This window comes from Theropithecus gelada, chromosome 2 (assembly GCF_003255815.1).
Source record: "Theropithecus gelada isolate Dixy chromosome 2, Tgel_1.0, whole genome shotgun sequence".
In the NCBI taxonomy this organism is placed as follows: Eukaryota; Metazoa; Chordata; class Mammalia; order Primates; family Cercopithecidae; genus Theropithecus; species Theropithecus gelada.
This window is the reverse complement of record NC_037669.1, coordinates 216379-233392: the sequence shown is the minus strand read 5'-3', so window position 1 is coordinate 233392 and position 17014 is coordinate 216379. Positions and strand designations below refer to the sequence as shown.

The 17014-nt window shown below is 36.6% G+C and overlaps 1 protein-coding gene across 2 annotated transcripts in view; it reads right to left on the bottom strand.

Annotated features, from left to right (window-relative positions):
* The window catches only part of ROBO2 (roundabout guidance receptor 2), a 1769701-nt gene extending 1763448 nt beyond the window's left edge, over positions 1 to 6253 (bottom strand). The window contains exon 1 of one of the 2 annotated variants that reach the window (XM_025376509.1): positions 5995 to 6253. The gene's annotated coding sequence lies outside the window, so the exon portion shown is untranslated. The remainder of the gene's footprint in view (positions 1 to 5994) is intronic. The other variant, XM_025376508.1, reaches the window with a different exon arrangement.
* Positions 6254 to 17014: the final 10761 nt, after the last annotated feature.

Genomic DNA, 17014 nt, shown 5'->3' with positions numbered 1-17014 from the left:
CTAAAATTAAATTCTTTTAAGCCAGTCTTGGGACAATACCTAGAAAATTCAAACACTACTTCTCAAGAATACCACTAGCAGTGAGTTTGTGATGCTACCTTCCGCCAACTGAATCAAAGTTAATTTTAAAGATTTTCAAAGCAATATTTTTAAAAATTGTGTACATATTTTTCCTCTTGGTAAAAATAAACCATTTCTCAACTCTCCATTATATTTATGTTAATTACATGAAGTCCATACATGAATTATCATACCACAAATAGAGAACTATTTAAATAGGAAAATCTCACTTGGTGCTGACAGAATGACAGCATAAAACTGTTAAGCGTGGGGAGAAGTAAGTTGTTTGTAGTGTAAATATTTCCCTTTTCTTATCAAAATTTGTCCTGTGATCTAGCACTCTTCTCTCCACATGCTTATAAGTACAGCAAAAGTTATAAAAATACTCATTCTAGTTTTCTATACTTTAATGGTTGCAGAACATTAGAAGAGAAGTTGGAGATGGGAATGTTTTGTGCAAGACTGACATTGCATTTGAGGGGAAAATAAAATCTTGGACATAATATGTGGGCTATCTCCACAGTAATATATGGAGGGCAAGAAAAAATACTATCAAATTTCTACCATGTGCTGAGTATATATAAATAAATTTATGTATAAATAAATATCTAGCCTTTTTAATGTACTAACAACCACTCTTCATAGCAGGCATTCTATTCCCAGTTTGTAGATAAGAAACAAGGCTTCAGAAAGGAATCTTCACCAATTTCACACAGTCAATAAAAGGCAGAACTAGGGCAAATATCAATAATAAAAATAACAATCTAATCCTAATTGGATCTGGCACTGCTCTAAGAAGCAAATCATTAACAAAGAATTTTGGGCCGGGCGCGGTGGCTCAAGCCTGTAATCCCAGCACTTTGGGAGGCCGAGGTGGGCGGATCACGAGGTCAGGAGATCGAGACCATCCTGGCTAACATGGTGAAACCCCGTCTCTACTAAAAATACAAAAAACTAGCCGGGCGTGGTGGCGGGCGTCTGTAGTCCCAGCTACTCGGAGGCTGAGGCAGGAGAATGGCCTGAACCTGGGAGGCGGAGCTTGCAGTGAGCTGAGATCCGGCCACTGCACTCCAGCCTGGGTGACACAGCGCGAGACTCCGTCTCAAAAAAAAAAAAAAAAAAAAAAAAAAAAAAGAATTTTGAGTTACATTCTCCTGGTCTCCCCATTTTGCAAAAGAAGCAATTGAAGTAAAGAGAAGCTATACCATTTGTTTTCAAGCTCATATAGCTAACAAGAGACCATTTTAATCATGGGTCTGTGATAGATCCTGTACACAATTTCTAGCATTAGCTGAGATTTTTCTTATTAAACCCTAAGCAAGTATTTGATCCCTGGTAAGTATGCTATAATTTTTTCACTGCTCATTCTTATCACAGTTCTTCAAGAAAAGTACAGTTCAACACATTTATCCTATTTGGTTGCAAATTTTGAAACTCAAAATATATATCACACTGAACTGTTAGCTCCAGTTAGAATTTTAAAAAACTAAATTTTCGGCCAGGCGCGGTGGCTCAAGCCTGTAATCCCAGCACTTTGGGAGGCCAAGATGGGCGGATCACGAGGTCAGGAGATAGAGACCATCCTGGCTAACCCGGTGAAACCCCGTCTCTACTAAAAAAATTACAAAAAACTAGCCGGGGGATGTGGCGGGCGCCTGTAGTCCCAGCTACTTGGGAGGCTGAGGCAGGAGAATGGCGTAAACCCGGGAGGTGGAGCTTGCAGTGAGCTGAGATCCGGCCACTGCACTCCAGCCTGGGCGACAGAGCCAGACTCCGTCTCAAAAAAAAAAAAAAAACAACTAAATTTTCACTCAGTAAAAAAGTAATTGGATTGTTTACTCCCATATCTACAATATAGCTTATAAGTGTATATTTGCATTGAAAATATAATTTTCTATAACTTTTATAATATTTAAATATTATTTAAGGTTTTAATAATATTTAAATGTTGAAATTTACATGTAAAAACATAGTTCAACAAGTCAGAATAATCCTTCACTTACTTATGACAAAATATTTGTTCAGTATCTTCTGTTTGTTCACTCCTGTGTAATATATCTTATTTTAAGAATCAAAAACTTCTCTTAATGTCAATGCTATAGCCTCTTCACATTTCCTACCTATTCTTAATTACCCTTCAGGAGCAAATAAAATGAATTTATCCCAAATTTATTTGCTTTGAAACAACCTCAGCGAAAATGGTGGTTGTCAGCCGTATCTACCATTCATATATCTCCATATTTTTCTGCATTAAATTTCATCTAATACTCCCTTATGCCATTAATGTCACTGCAAAGGGAGACAGGGGATGAATATCATAATGAACAAAGGTATGTACACTAGATTTTAGGATGTTCAATCATCTCCCTAATATATTATGTCCCATCTGAACTACTCATATTAAAATGAGCAACTACATAAACATGGTACTTTTAAGAAAGGATGTTCAAAAATTAATTCGTATATTCTACAAATTTGTATCCAAGAAAGCATGACCTAATAGGCATCACACACATGAATAAAAAATTCACTTTCAGCAATGAATGTTTATGACACTCCTTCAGCAAGAGTTGTCACCGAGCTACCCACAACTCCTTGGCACTCACTATCCTCATACATGTGGTCGGACAATGTCCAGTGATTCTGTCCAAAGGCTTTTCTGGGCCATCAGAGCTGTCTCAGCCTGTATACACAGTTATACAGAAACTCTAGAGCTTTAACGACTCTGATCACTGGAACAACCCTGTACTAACAATGCAAATTTATGGAGGAAACTTCCAAGTCCTCTAGCCCCCAGTTGGGGTAACTCTGTTACCTATTTCATATGGTCTCATAGTTCTCCAACAAAAATGATCTCGGCTTGCTCATCTTATTTCCAACTCACTACATGGCACAACTAGAAGTTGACGAGATATTCTGCTTTAATGTATGTGCAAAGCCCTCTCGCTCAGGAATGTTTGTAGGATAATATTTCTAAATTAGGAATACAACTGGTCTTGTTCTTTCCTGAGGGATAAAATGTAATCTCTCTTCTTATCTCCCTCTCTCCCTTCTTCCTAACTCAGCTAACCCTCTATCTGAAAGAATTACAATGGAAGAAATATAGGGCATTGTTTAGCATTCTTAAGAGGATTCTTTTCCTTGGAAATGTTGAAATGACAGTGAGTATCACACATACACTGCTTGAATTATTTTTTAGGATCTGAGGGAAAAGAGAATTTTGACATTTCAGAAAATTTAAGTCATCCTTTTAATGTCAGGACGGGAAAGGAACAGGTCACATGGGCAAGAGCCATAAAACTAATTATCTTGACTCCTTCCAGAATACCTGAGCTATAAATGTACAAGGAATCCTGTAATCAGATGCAAAGTTGTCTACAATATACTTAGTTCCCCAATGTAACTATGAATTTTATGTAGGTAATGTAAAAAAATTGTTTCCAAGTATTTGAGATTCCAAAAAGTTTCCCAGCTAGCATTCAATATTCTTAACTTCTCCTTATACCCCTAACCTGTGTTGAGCATGCATACACACACAATAGCACCCTCCCTCCAAAAAACTCACAAACTGTCTTTGGAATTCATTTTTTTAAGAGCTTATGTAGGATCAAGTATTACCACTTAAGAAAGAAAAGGAGCAAAAAGCCTGTATTACAGGGATTTTGTTTTCTTCCTCAACTCTTGAAGAAGCCTGTTTGTATCAGCCCATGTCAGACACCAAAGGACTTATCAATAAAGTGTTATGAATGTGTTCACATATGAAATGTAAGAGCATTCAGTTTCTACCTCTCCTTTTCTCATAAATCCTACATCAGATATACATTAGATATATCTGCCAATGTTTCCATGGAATCTTAAAGACTATTCACTGTGAAGCCTGGCAGTTTAGCCTGAAAGCAAGTTATGTCTGCATTTCAAGTTCACACTAGGTGGTTTAAAAATACAACTAGATGTGGCCTGCCTTTATCTTGATTATAAGACATAAATTATCCCAAGAATATTCTTAGTAAAAAATTGAGTCTCCCTGTCAATCCACTTTTATTAAGAAGGACACAGGACAGTTTTTAGGAGTTTAGGAATTATTTGGAAATTAGGAGCATCTAAATATGGAAAATAACTCCATAAAATTATAGTATATTTTATATCAAAGAGAAACCAGAAAAATAAGAAATAAAATAAAAAAGAATAAATGTTTTCAGTATTTTTTCATGTAGCATGTTCATATATAATTATTTCAGTAGTCTCAGTGTAGTGCAATTGTGGTGCAATGTGCAGTTGTTTAGGTAAAGAACTAACCCTGAAGTTAAACAGCATAGGTCTGAATTCTTTATAACATTCATGTATTTTATATGTTCCATAATAACATGCAACTTCTAAGTGTGTGACATAATAATTACAGAAATCGAGGTAAAGTAACACTTCTGTGACACAGCCTCTTCATCTACAAAGTGGAATTAATATCACTTTTCTCTTTAAACTTCTATTAAAAATTGGAGAAGTAATATATGTGAAAGAACCTTACATTAAATACACAAGTTTTATTTGTTGAATTCAAACTGTTATTAAAGAAAGAAGAAAATAAAATGTTACATTTTGATTAACCAAGTAGATACATATATCTCAATTTGAGAAACCTTTAAGCTCCCTTGACCATAAAATGACATTGGATCCTAACAGAGAATTTAGTTAATTTTGAAAGATATTTCAATTTCACACCTAAATTTGGATTCTGACATTTATTTCCTAAACTTATCGTTTGTATACTTACCTGCTATTCAATCCACAGTAGGTCATGTGACTAACCGTATGCCCACCGATTTTATTGACAGGTATTCAGTAAGGCCCGCAAAGTAAGTATTGAATTTTTTTTTAAAAAAAGACCCAAAACACAGAGAAGCAAAACACTTAGTTAATTCTTATAATCATGATGATCACAAATTAGTGCTATTAGTAAGAAAGAAACTTCTAAACCTAATAGTCATAATACCTCCAAAGAATTTTGTCTCTCTGATACACACACACACACACACACACACACGAGATTAAAAAAAAAAAAATGAAGCAAATGTAAAAAAATAAATAAATGAAAGAAGTTCTGTGGGAAATGTCCATAATTTCATGCCCAGAATTTCTCCATCAATCCCTTTCCCCAAAGTTCTTCCCAAGAAAATAAAGTTGCCTTTCTCTCAATGTTGACTCATCACTTTTCTCACAGAATTTTCAAAAGAAATATTTCCTGTCAGTCGGCCACTTAAACTTTATGTTAAAGAAATCCAAAAAGGTATCAATTTGGCAACAAAGGATAAAGAGGAGATGAAGTGAACCAACATGGCTTTTAAGCTAAATTGCCATCACATTTCACAGGCTGTCTGGAGAGCCTGAAGTTCCCTTTAATAAGCTTATGGAGGGTACACAGCGAAGGAACCTCAAGTTACTCTGAGGGTTTTCCCTGGTAAATTAGGTGGAAAGGAAGAGTGCCAACCCCACAGCCTAACTTAGAGACCAAGGCTGGCCCGTCCCATTCTGTGCCCAGACCTTCTCCGTCCACGCCTTTCCAATCCTTACCTTGGCTTGGAAAACTGGGCATGAGGCAAGCAAAAGGAGGGACAGAAGGCCAAAATGGGCATCCGGGAAGCCAAATTCCTGTCTTAGAAGCTTGTATAGAAACACATATATAATGCGTGCCTTTGGGGACGTCTCCTAAAACCCCATTCACTTCAGCTAATGCCATCCGAATGCCCCCACGCTGGCTGTGAGGATCGCAGCCACCCACCGCCCATCCGCCCACCCCCAGCCTGTGCAGCCACCGCCGAAACCTTCCGTGAATGTGGGACACGTAAAGGCAGCAGCGCCTGGCGGAGCGGAGCAGCCTCGCCAGTTCCACGTCTCCGGTTCGAGACCCCTGGGTTCACCGCTGTGCTGAACTGAACTCACCCGGAGTCAGGTTCGGACGGCAGCCTCCCCGCAGGGGCACCGCGCAGCAGCCCCGGGAGCTCCGCAGCGTCCGTGCGAATAACGGGCGCAGCGCCGCGGAACCGCTCCCCGGACCTGCTGCTCCGGCTGCTCCCGGATTTCTCCCACTCCGCCCGGGAGCCGTCCTTCCTTGTCTTCCCTCTTCCTCCTGTGCCTGCAGCGCCGCGCTCGCTCCTCCTGGCGGTGGCGCAGGCTCCTTCCGCCGCCTCCGGGCGCGGGCTGCGCGGGGCTAACCAGCGGGCTGCAGGCTCCTCCCGGCCAGGGCTGCGCACAAGCCCCTCGCCAGAAACCGGACTTCCCGGAGCAGAGCCAGGATGTGCCTGGTGCGGCCACTGCAGAAACGAGCTGGAGGAGGCGACCGTCCGCGCCCCTCTAGCACTAACGCCTCCTAGATCACAGACATAATTGGCTACTCAGCTTAGCCGAGCCGTCACCCCAGACTTCTTCCTAAACAGCTCCAGTAATTTACAAGCGCAGAAAAGTGAAGGAGGGGTTTGAGCACATATCTGTGGTAACAGTATTGTCTGTATGGAGATGCTAATTTGGCTAGATTCTGGGATGAAATGTTCAAGGAATGGTATATGATTCTGTCTGGTTGTTATTTTGACATATTTTGACGATACTTACAGATCTGTAACATAAACCAGCAATCTTCTAATCATGACAACACAGATTCTTAATCTAAGGCAACTGATACTTACTGAACACCAGGCTCTGTTTAATAGTCTCTTTTTTTCCCAGCTAATCTTTACTACAATTCTGTGAGCACTACTAGCATCCCTACTGTATATTTTAAGAATCTGAGACTAACTTTTAAAACAAGAAGGTCTTAAAACAAGACTAAGGAATTTGTTCAAGTTCGCAGAGATTCTAAGTTTCTGAGCCTGAATACTAACTGAAAACTGTAGCCCTCACAACCCATACCCTGTGTATAATGTGTTGTAGCATCTTGGATGGTACTGTGTAATTGAACCAACAAAGATAATAGGACTATCAGCAAATACACATCAAGAGACTAATGAATACCTAGAATCCTAGTGAGACTTGTAAATAGTCAAGCACCCTATGTAACAATAGTTCAAGTGCATGCTAAACATGGAGATTACTTATAAAAAAAACATCAACCAGTATGAGTTAAGACAGGCAAATAACGTTCAAAATGTTGAGAATCAACGTCCAGCCACATATGAGTTGAATTCCCCACTCTAAAAAAGAGGGCAGATATGATGTATTCTAAGAAGTCTACAATGGGCATGGTCTTTTTGCAATCAAGGCCTTGTAAACACTTGTTTCCCATTAAGAATATGCAATAGCTAATTAATATTACATTTAAAAATCAATGATAATTTATTTCAACTAACCTTACATGAAAACATCATTACTCATTCAAGCTTTTAGAATTAAATAGCATTGAATGTCAAATTCACTTCAACCCATAGAAATAATAGACAGTTAATTAATAAAGTAAGTAATTTAATTAACTTTACTTTTGTGTCATGGTGTATTTTTCCTTAGGAAAACGATAAGAATTTTTTTCCATGGCATAAAATACTAGAATATGACTTTCATATTTTTCTTCATGAAGATGAAAGAATTAATAAAATAAGTACAGACACATTTATTGCCAGCAAATCTATCCAGATCATTCATTCTCCACTCAAGAAATTATTCTAGGCAAGCTTTATTTCTCCATATGTACAAGGCAATTCAGGGATCAAAAGAAAGGGGAATTTATTCACAAGTGAGCAATTTTAAAGCACCTAAATTAATATCAACCATTAATTTAATTAAGATTAGATTTTCTTTATAAACAACTTTAAAAGACTATGAATAAGGTGTAACAAACTTCTACTTTATAAATACTACTATTCCTATTGAACACAAAGATATATAATTATATTTTTCTTCCTACTTAAAATATTTATTGATCCTGGCTTAATACTATCATGGATATAAGGTTTATGCTGATTTTTTCACATACCAAGTACTTCAAAACACGTATTATTTTTCCTTAAGCTTTTATGTGCATATATTTTATCTCTCCAACTAAAGAATAAGCTCCTAAATAAGAGTAGTTTTGTCAATGAATTTTATGCATTTTAACACATTATTAACTTCTTTTATGTATTCATTTATTGATTCAAAAAATAGGTGTCCATGCCACTTCTTCTAAACCTTGCGCAAGATGTAGGGTATACAATTATGTCCAAACTTGATATAGTCCTTGACCTCATGGAGTTTACAGTGCAGAAATGTGCAGTAATTTTAAAATCTATTTATTATTATTTAAAGCAACAAATGAATACATTCTTGCCGAAAATAAATGAAAAGTCCGTCTGAACTCCTTGGCCAAGGCCAAAACATGAAAGCAAAAGCGCTGCCTGCCTGAAAACACTAAAAGCAACTCTCAGGAGGGTTTCTCTGTTGAAACAGTGCATCTCATTATGGAAATAACGAGAAAAATTAGTAACTGTGCAAATGACAGCACACATGCATCTTTGTGGTTTCTGACCTTTTAGCATCGTCAAAAGCAAGACCACAAGCCTTTCAACACCATTCTTGGTGTTAATCTTGCACAGAATATAATGTTTTCACATATTTCATTCTGATTTCCTATAAAGTAATTTCAATTTTTAGCTAAAGTTAATGGGTTTTTCTAGTGAAAATATTGTGAACTGAATGACTTTCCAGTGAGATCTGTGTATCATGCACCATTTTCATGCTCATGCTCATTTCTCTGAGTCTATTTGCCTTTAATTCACCATGATAAAATTCCTTTGGTACTTTCATTGGCAACCATCGCATAGTGACACTTGCATCCAAATGTAATTCAATTCGAGCTTGGCAGCGTTTGCTTTTTTATCCGAAAAGGGAAGTTAGAGGGAACAAGGGGCAAAGACGTGTGTAAGAATATCTGAGGGACCATCACAGCATCATCACAAATTCAAGATTTTTTTGAAACAATGGACAAGGGACCGACAGCCATACCCTGGGATGGCTGAAACACTTTACAACCTGCTCATGTTCATGACCAAAATCATCTCCTAAAATGAATTCAATTTGTAAATATCATAATATTGTTTGTGTATAAGTAATCATAAAGCAGTGTTAGGGGAGTATAATCTACTAATAAATTGGAACAAAAATACTGGACAAAATTCAAGAAGATTCTAAAAGAAGGAAATCAACCTGTCTGTTCTGAACAGAATTGAAAAAAGCACATAAATCATAGCTCTATACATTGACCATAGACTTAAAACATAACATAAGAATAAAGAAGGCAGATAACTCAGGAAAACGTTTCTATTGAATCTGCTCCTTAAAGTTTTCCCATACTTTTATTTTAATAACAGGAGCATACATTTAAATCTCACAAAATCAAATATATTTTGCTGATTCAATTTGAAGCAGATAGAGGAGCGTGCCCCAGTGCTATGACTGTGAGCTGTCACTATAACATACCACTGCTTTACACTTACCCACGGGCTAAAATGTTCACCCCTAGAGTCACGACTTTGTATATGGCAGGAGATTCCTACTAAAAGCAAATATGTTTGGCTGAAGAGTAGATAAATCTTTAGGCCATTATATCATTCACTAAAATTTAGCAGGCATTTACATATTTACCTACTTAGTTCATATGACAAATACGTTTGAGAGTCTGCTATATACAAAAAAAAAAGGAACCATCTTAAAAATGTAGAGATTAATTTAAAAATGGAACTGAAGGGTTAACTGTGATGGCTGAAATGAAGAGAACAAAACTGGAGGCTACTTCAAGGAGAACAGGCATGAGAGAGGCATTATAATTTGGAGGCTGCTATGATTTGAACCCATGTGTCCATCCAAAGGTTGTATGTTGAAACTAAAATCCCAGGATAATGGTATTAAGAGATGGGGCTTTTGGTTACGTGATTAAGTGAAGAAGAATCCACCCTCACGAATGAGATACCTGCCCTTATAAAAGAGGCTTTAGAGGAATGCCTGGCTCTCAGTCTCTTCTGCCATGTCCTTACATTGTCCATTTTTGCCCACTTTTGTCAAGTGAAGACAAAGCAAGAAGGTGCCATCTTCGGAGCAGAGAGCAGCCCTGACCAACCACCAAATCTCGGCTGCCTTGACTTTGGACTTCTCCGCCCCAGAACTGTGAGAAATACATTTCTGTTATTTATAAATTACCCAATCTGTGGCATTTTGTTATAGCAGCACATAGACAGAAACAGAGGGTAAACAGCCTGGTGAGACTGGATAATTTAGAAACTTGAGATGATTTAATGTCGCTGATTCTCCATTTTCTCATATGTGAAGTGAAGGAAATAATGCTGATTACTTCATAGTTCATTGTGCAAATTAAATTAACTAAACTATGTAATAAAGCAAGCAATATCATTCCTTTTATCTAGTATGCACTGTTTAAGTGTTGTTATTATTACATGAGGAAACCGAGAACTTCCCAAATAGAAGGATGTGGCAACCAAAACCAAGATATAAGAAAGCGCCAAAGTTCGCCGTGACAGTTTTGTCACGTGCTGGTTAGGGAAGATAGTGTAACGTTACATGCAGGTATTATTTTAGGATAATTTTACTCCACCTCGAACTACTCCAGCACTTTGCCTAGGTCTTTTATTGCACTTCTTAGTTTGTCTCTTTAATTATGGTTATTTATATGAATCTTTCAGCTTCCTACAAAAATAAGCTTGTAGTGGGACAAATTCTTAAGGATCTATGTCAAAGCAATTTTTCTATTTCCTACAGCAAGTAACCCAGTAGTAATCACCCAGAATTTGTTAAAGAAATAAACATAGGAAGATTAATTTCCATTTTTTTGCTAATTTTTACTCAGAATTATGCCTTTGTTAGGGAGGGAGAAATTATAAATTGTGAAGACATGAGTATTAATATTTAAATCTGTTATTCTGCTTTATTTTAGAGTTTGCCATGTTTTGTGATTAGAAAAAGAAACAGGACATTCTATATAGCTGTTGCAAAACGTGTGGTCTTTCGGTGAACTAGCACCACCAGCATTTCCAAGAGTTCCGTAGTTTGCAGGACTACTGCGTCAGAATTTGCATTTTGACAAAACTCCAGGTGATTCATGCTATGCATTTAAGTTGGAGAAGCACCGTTTTATAGTTCTCCTTATGTCCTGAGTGCATTGTCAGTGAAAGAAAATACTGTAAGTATGATGATAATAATAATGGTAATATTAAAAAAATGTAACTATTAATAATTTTATATGTTCTCCCAGATACTAAGTCCTTTATTTAATACTTGGTATAATTCTGTGAAGTTGCAGTTGATATCACCTACTAAACTGATACTCAGAAATCATAAGTAATTTTCCAAGGTAACAAAGCTAGTGAATCACAGACAAGATTTTTTAACTCTTGCTGCTTCATTCCAAAGACCAAACTGTTTCTAACTTATGGTTAATACATTTGCTTCTACCTTCCATTTCCTGAATGTGGTTTCCTTTCTATTTCATTAGCTTTATTTATACGTGACTGATTTTTAAGCCTAATATTTTCAGAATACGGTGTACTACAGGTTAATAAGGGCAATACCAAGTAATATGTTGAGAAAGTGTGCAGAAGTAGTATCAAGAAACGGAGATCTTTTCCAAAATGTTTACTGAAAAGCATTCAATAAAACAAGACTTTCTACTTAGAAATTCTACCTTGCATAACTCAAGTGGAACATGATTATTAAAATGACAAAAAAGATTCCATAATGGCTTAAGAGCTAAGAATAAGAATTGCTATATAAAAAAGCATAAATATGCCATATGAATGACACCTATAAGAATCATGGGAGTGCTATTTGGTATTTAGTATTTAGTTCCATTCTGCAGTATGATCAAAAAGAAGCGTCTGTATAATTCACTGTGCATTATAGCACAATAAATCACCTCATTAGGCCAAGAGATGTGTAAAGATTCACAGTCCAGGAAGGTCCACTAGATACTCTTAATCACTTCTTAGACTGTACTGTCCCCCATATTTCTCTTTTTCTATGGAAAGATTGAACATGGAAAGGCTTTATTTTAAATCCAGCAATGAATGGGATGTCTGTGAAGCAAGAAGTAGATGGAAATTGACATTTTAAAAGAAAGATTGGCTTCTGAAGAGATATAGCTGTGACCTTGGTCTTTTTGTTGGAGAGAAGTATTCCCCAGCCTTGTACGATTTTTCCCAAAGCACACTTTGTATTGCTCTCTCTTCATCTCTGGCTCCTGTCACATGGCCCCTCCCTCATTCTATCTGGTGACTTCTGAGAAAAATGCTTAAATTCTCCAGAGAAGATTGAGAACAATGCTAAATATTCCTCAGAGAAGCAAAATTTTATGTTAACAGTTTATATTTTCACATGAAATTCTCTATCTCCTCTCTCTCTCTGTCTCATGTATGTGTGTGTGTATACGTATATATATGTATATATGTGTGTATGTATATGTATATATGTGTATATGTGTGTATATACATATATATATGTTTATATGTGTGTGTGTTTATGTATATATATCCGTATATATACACACACACATACTGCCATTTACCTCCCAGGTTATACATCCTGAAATCTTAAAAGTAGAAAACCCTCACTGGCCGTGGTGGCTCATGCCTGTAATCTCAGCACTTTGGGAGGCTGAGGCAGGCAGATCACCTGAGGTCGTGAGTTTGAGACCAGCCTGGCCAACATGGTGAAAACTCATCTCTACTAAAAATACAAAAAATTAGCTGGGCGTTGTGGTGTGTGACTGTAATCCCAGCTACTCAGGAGGCAGAGGCAGGAGAATCAATTGAACCCGGGAGTCGGGGGTTGCATGAGCCAAGACCACCCGTTGCAGTCCAGCCCGGGTAACAAGAGCGAAACTCCACTTCAAAAAAAAAAAAAAAAGTGGAAAGGCCTTAAAGGCCTTTTGAAAATGAGATTTGTCAAATATTTCTTATCAGAGTGAAGAGAATGAAGTGCGGACCCACGTGACTTGTCTGAGGTCACATAGGCAGTCATGCTGCAGCAGGCTTATTGGTTCTCTTCTATGACATGTGTTACTGTTTTTTATCATTTCAATAGCTTTCTAGTCAATAGTGGGACAAAATTTCTAACTTAGGAACCTAATTTTCTCTGCAAATCTTATTTACATCTCTAGCTTATTAATACACCTCAGAAGTGTTACAGAAATTAATTAGTAGAATTTTGAAGAGTATTTTGAGGTATGCTGGGAAAAATCATGTAAAGTATCAATGATTAGAAACTAAACAATCAATACTAGATATTGTAAAATTATATTTAAACTTCCATATGGTATAAATAAGTCATTTTAATGTACGTATGGTCATTGTACTTTGTAAACTTGCATATAAAGTATTTGAAAAAATAACATTTCAATATATAAAATGTAAATATACAAAGGTAAGGAATGGAAAGAATAGGTGAAAACAGTAAGGCTAAAAGCACAGTACAGTGTCATCCTCCGAAGACTATAAAAGAATTCTCAACCTCACGAAACCGGAGAACTTGAACATGGAACGTACCCTCTTCTAGCTATACCGATTATGGTAGGTAATTTTAAAAGGCTTTGAGACAGAAGGGAAATGATTTATTATGGATTCAGCAAAGTGTTATGGGGATGTTTCTTAACTATCAGCTACTTTTGAAATTCCCATAATCTTTCTATAGATGGCAAAGTTACATAAATATGAAGGAAAAGAAGAGGGCCTGCAAAGGTGATAATGCAATTCTCTTTTCAATGATAAGATATTTCTAAGTACACATCTGCTAATCAAATTCATGTGCATTTAACGTTCTTTTACCGACGTCTGCCAAAGTGGCTAAAGTAATCCTTCATAAGGAGACAATTTTTTTCTCCACACAATACTCTAACATTTCCAATTCAATTTTTCTCAAAAAAGTTTACATGATGTACATATAGAATTACTAAAACTTCGGCTGCATAAATAATTTAAATGGACTTTACTTCAAAGATAATATTTACTTTTAAAGTTGGAAACCTTTGAGTCATCAATTAATTAGAATTATCTTGTATCTTTCTTCATAAATACAGTGTTTTGTCCCTACATATTTATGATTTGGAAATTTTCACCTGGAAAATTTCATTTTCATTTGGATGCCTTGTCTTTAGTATAAAATTCAGTATTTCCATTTCAATATAATTTTTGATTGATTTTTACTTGAAATTATGATAAAATAAGAAAAGTAAAAAATAGAGATAAACTTTAATAGTGTTATTTGTGACTGATAATAAAATCAAGAAAATAAAATATATGAAATAATTATAACTATTTAAATAAATAAAGTATCACATAATGGGCAAAATATTCTTCTGGCTAGTCAGATGATTTTGACAGGTTGTTTATGGGTTCTGAAGTTCAGTTTGCTCATCTCTAACATGAGGTTCAACTGCGTATGGCTTGTTTGGCTGAACTCTGTAAAGCTGGTCAGAAAAGTTGCATTTGGATTCTTCTTCCTGTTTCTGTACACAACAGAATCCTTCCTGTTTCCACCACAAGATTCAGAACACAGTCTCTGACCTCTCCAAATAATTTCAGAGTCTCCTTGTTCTCCCGGAGCTTTCTCATAAACGACTCTCCGGTGCGCCCTGTTTGTCAACACCAAGCTCGAAGTATACTTGGTGTCGCCCCTTCCTCTACCATCTTCCTACCTGTATCCAGTCTGTAGCTCAACCATTTCAAACTGGAGAAATAGCTCTACTGCGTCCATTCTACTCGTTCTCCGTAATAACCACTCTAGGTTAAACCACAGTCAAACCCATACATTCAATATTTTGATGGGTCCCTAATGTATCTGCATATTTCCACTTCCCGCCTTCTACCATCTGTTCTCTAGAAAGCAAAGAGAATAATCACCAAAAGAAGAAAAAGAAAAACAGGAAAGGAGTTACATCAGGTCACTGCCCTAGATAAATCTTCCAGAAGCTTCCCAATACTTGTGCAAGAAAGCTCACACCCGTATTCTGACCCCCTAACTCTAAATGTATCTATAACCTCATGTCGTACATCCCTCACTTATTATGCTCCAGCCACCGTGGACTTCTATTATTCATACACACTAACCTTTCTCCTGTGAGAAGGCCTTGCCATGTGTTCTTTTGGTTGCCTGGAATTCTCCTGTCATCGTCTCCTCATTCAGGCCTGAGCTTAATTTCCTCAAAGTGGCCTTTCTTGATCCCACCTTATCTCATTTCATCTTCAACCTCTTTTAAAAATCCTCAGTCTGATTTTTCTTAACGTTATTTATTATAATATATCAATATATTATCTCTTTATATGATTACTAATTTATATTTAGGGGAACCTTTTGAATAGTATCTCAATAGGCCAAGTTTCTATTCCTTTGTCCTCATCCCTTAATTCCCAGCACTTGGCACGGGATCGAGTACAACAGCTTACTGACTGCATAATGAACCTTATATAAGATAACATCAAATAAACCTTGGGGAACTGCAGGCATGTTCCCTTACTCTTGTACTCTTATTCTTAAAGTGAAAATATATTCAGGTTATATAATAAAAATACGTCCAGCTATATTAGTACAAAAGGGGGTTGTTCTTTATTCCTTATCCCATGTTGGTTTGGGTTTTCCAATAACCTAAAATGCAAATTTATATGCTGAAAGTTTATTAAGAAATACCCTTGGGATTAAAAGGAAGCAGTATTGGGCAGAGGAAGATGAGCTGTGATGCAATCTCAACACATTCTTCCACCAAACTTCCAGAGTTCTTCAGAGGTGTCTAGATTGGGACATGGAGGGTGGGCTTCTGTATCGCACACATAGCCAGTCACTGTGTAAAGGCTTCCCTGTGAAGGAACATGACCATGGGAATGAGGCGGGTCTCTTACAACCAAGAAATCTCCCATAGAAGGCTGACAGCTAAGGGCTCTCTGCCACAGTTCTCCCACCAGCTAGGAAAACAAGTCCTTCATCCATAAAGGAAGCACAAGACAATATATCACGGAGGCCAATGTAATCATGTTGCAATTGTCTTCAAGTCATAATTGAAACAGAGGGGCTGTTTTCTTCTACCAGCCATATTAGCTCAGAAATATATTTGAGAACAATATAAAGTGATAGATAAAAATCTGGGGCGATAATGGGAAAACCTTGTTATATTCCTGGAGTTGCCATTAAATATTTAGGTAATAAATGTAATACACAGATAAATCCTTAGACCATGGGCCCATCTAAAAAACTAAAATGCTCAAATTAGCTGAATTTTAATCCAATGAAGTACTATTTTTAAGACTCTTGATGCAGGCAGATCTATTTTGTCTGTAATTAGGTTAATTAAGTTGTTATCTCTTTTTGATTATTTTATTGTATTTGTAACTAGCAATCCATTATTAAAGGAGAAAATACAATTCTTGAGAATGTGGTGGTATTTCCTATTTACAGATTATCTTCCCCTGAGTGGCAGCACTAAATATTCACCAAATCAAGAAACAACTTTAGAAGAAACAAGGAAATAAGATAACCTCATGTAAATCCAAAGATAATGACCAAATACTATTCACCTGGAGACATGAGAAAGCAAAAGTTGGATGTGGAAACCTTTGTTAGTGACCTCATGCTTCTCCCTAGATGCTTTTAAGATTCTCTCTTAAACTTCGATGCTTAATAAATTTCTTAAAATTTGTCAGAGTAATTGTTTATTAGGCTTCATTTCAGAATACTTGATGTCAAAAGACAAATGAAAAGATGTTGACAAAGTCTTAATATGAGAACAAAATATTCTATGCCAAGTGCAGTTGACATTTATATATTCCCAGATCCTGGAAAAACATTTTCTAATAAAAATAAAAATCAGGAAGTCTATTACACATGTATCCCTCTCCCTCAAAGTGTCCACTAGAAGATGACTTTATTTTGATAGAACAAAATAAATAACTCACAACAAATGTGTTAGGATGAAAGTACTGATGTTAATATTGTATTGGTAAAT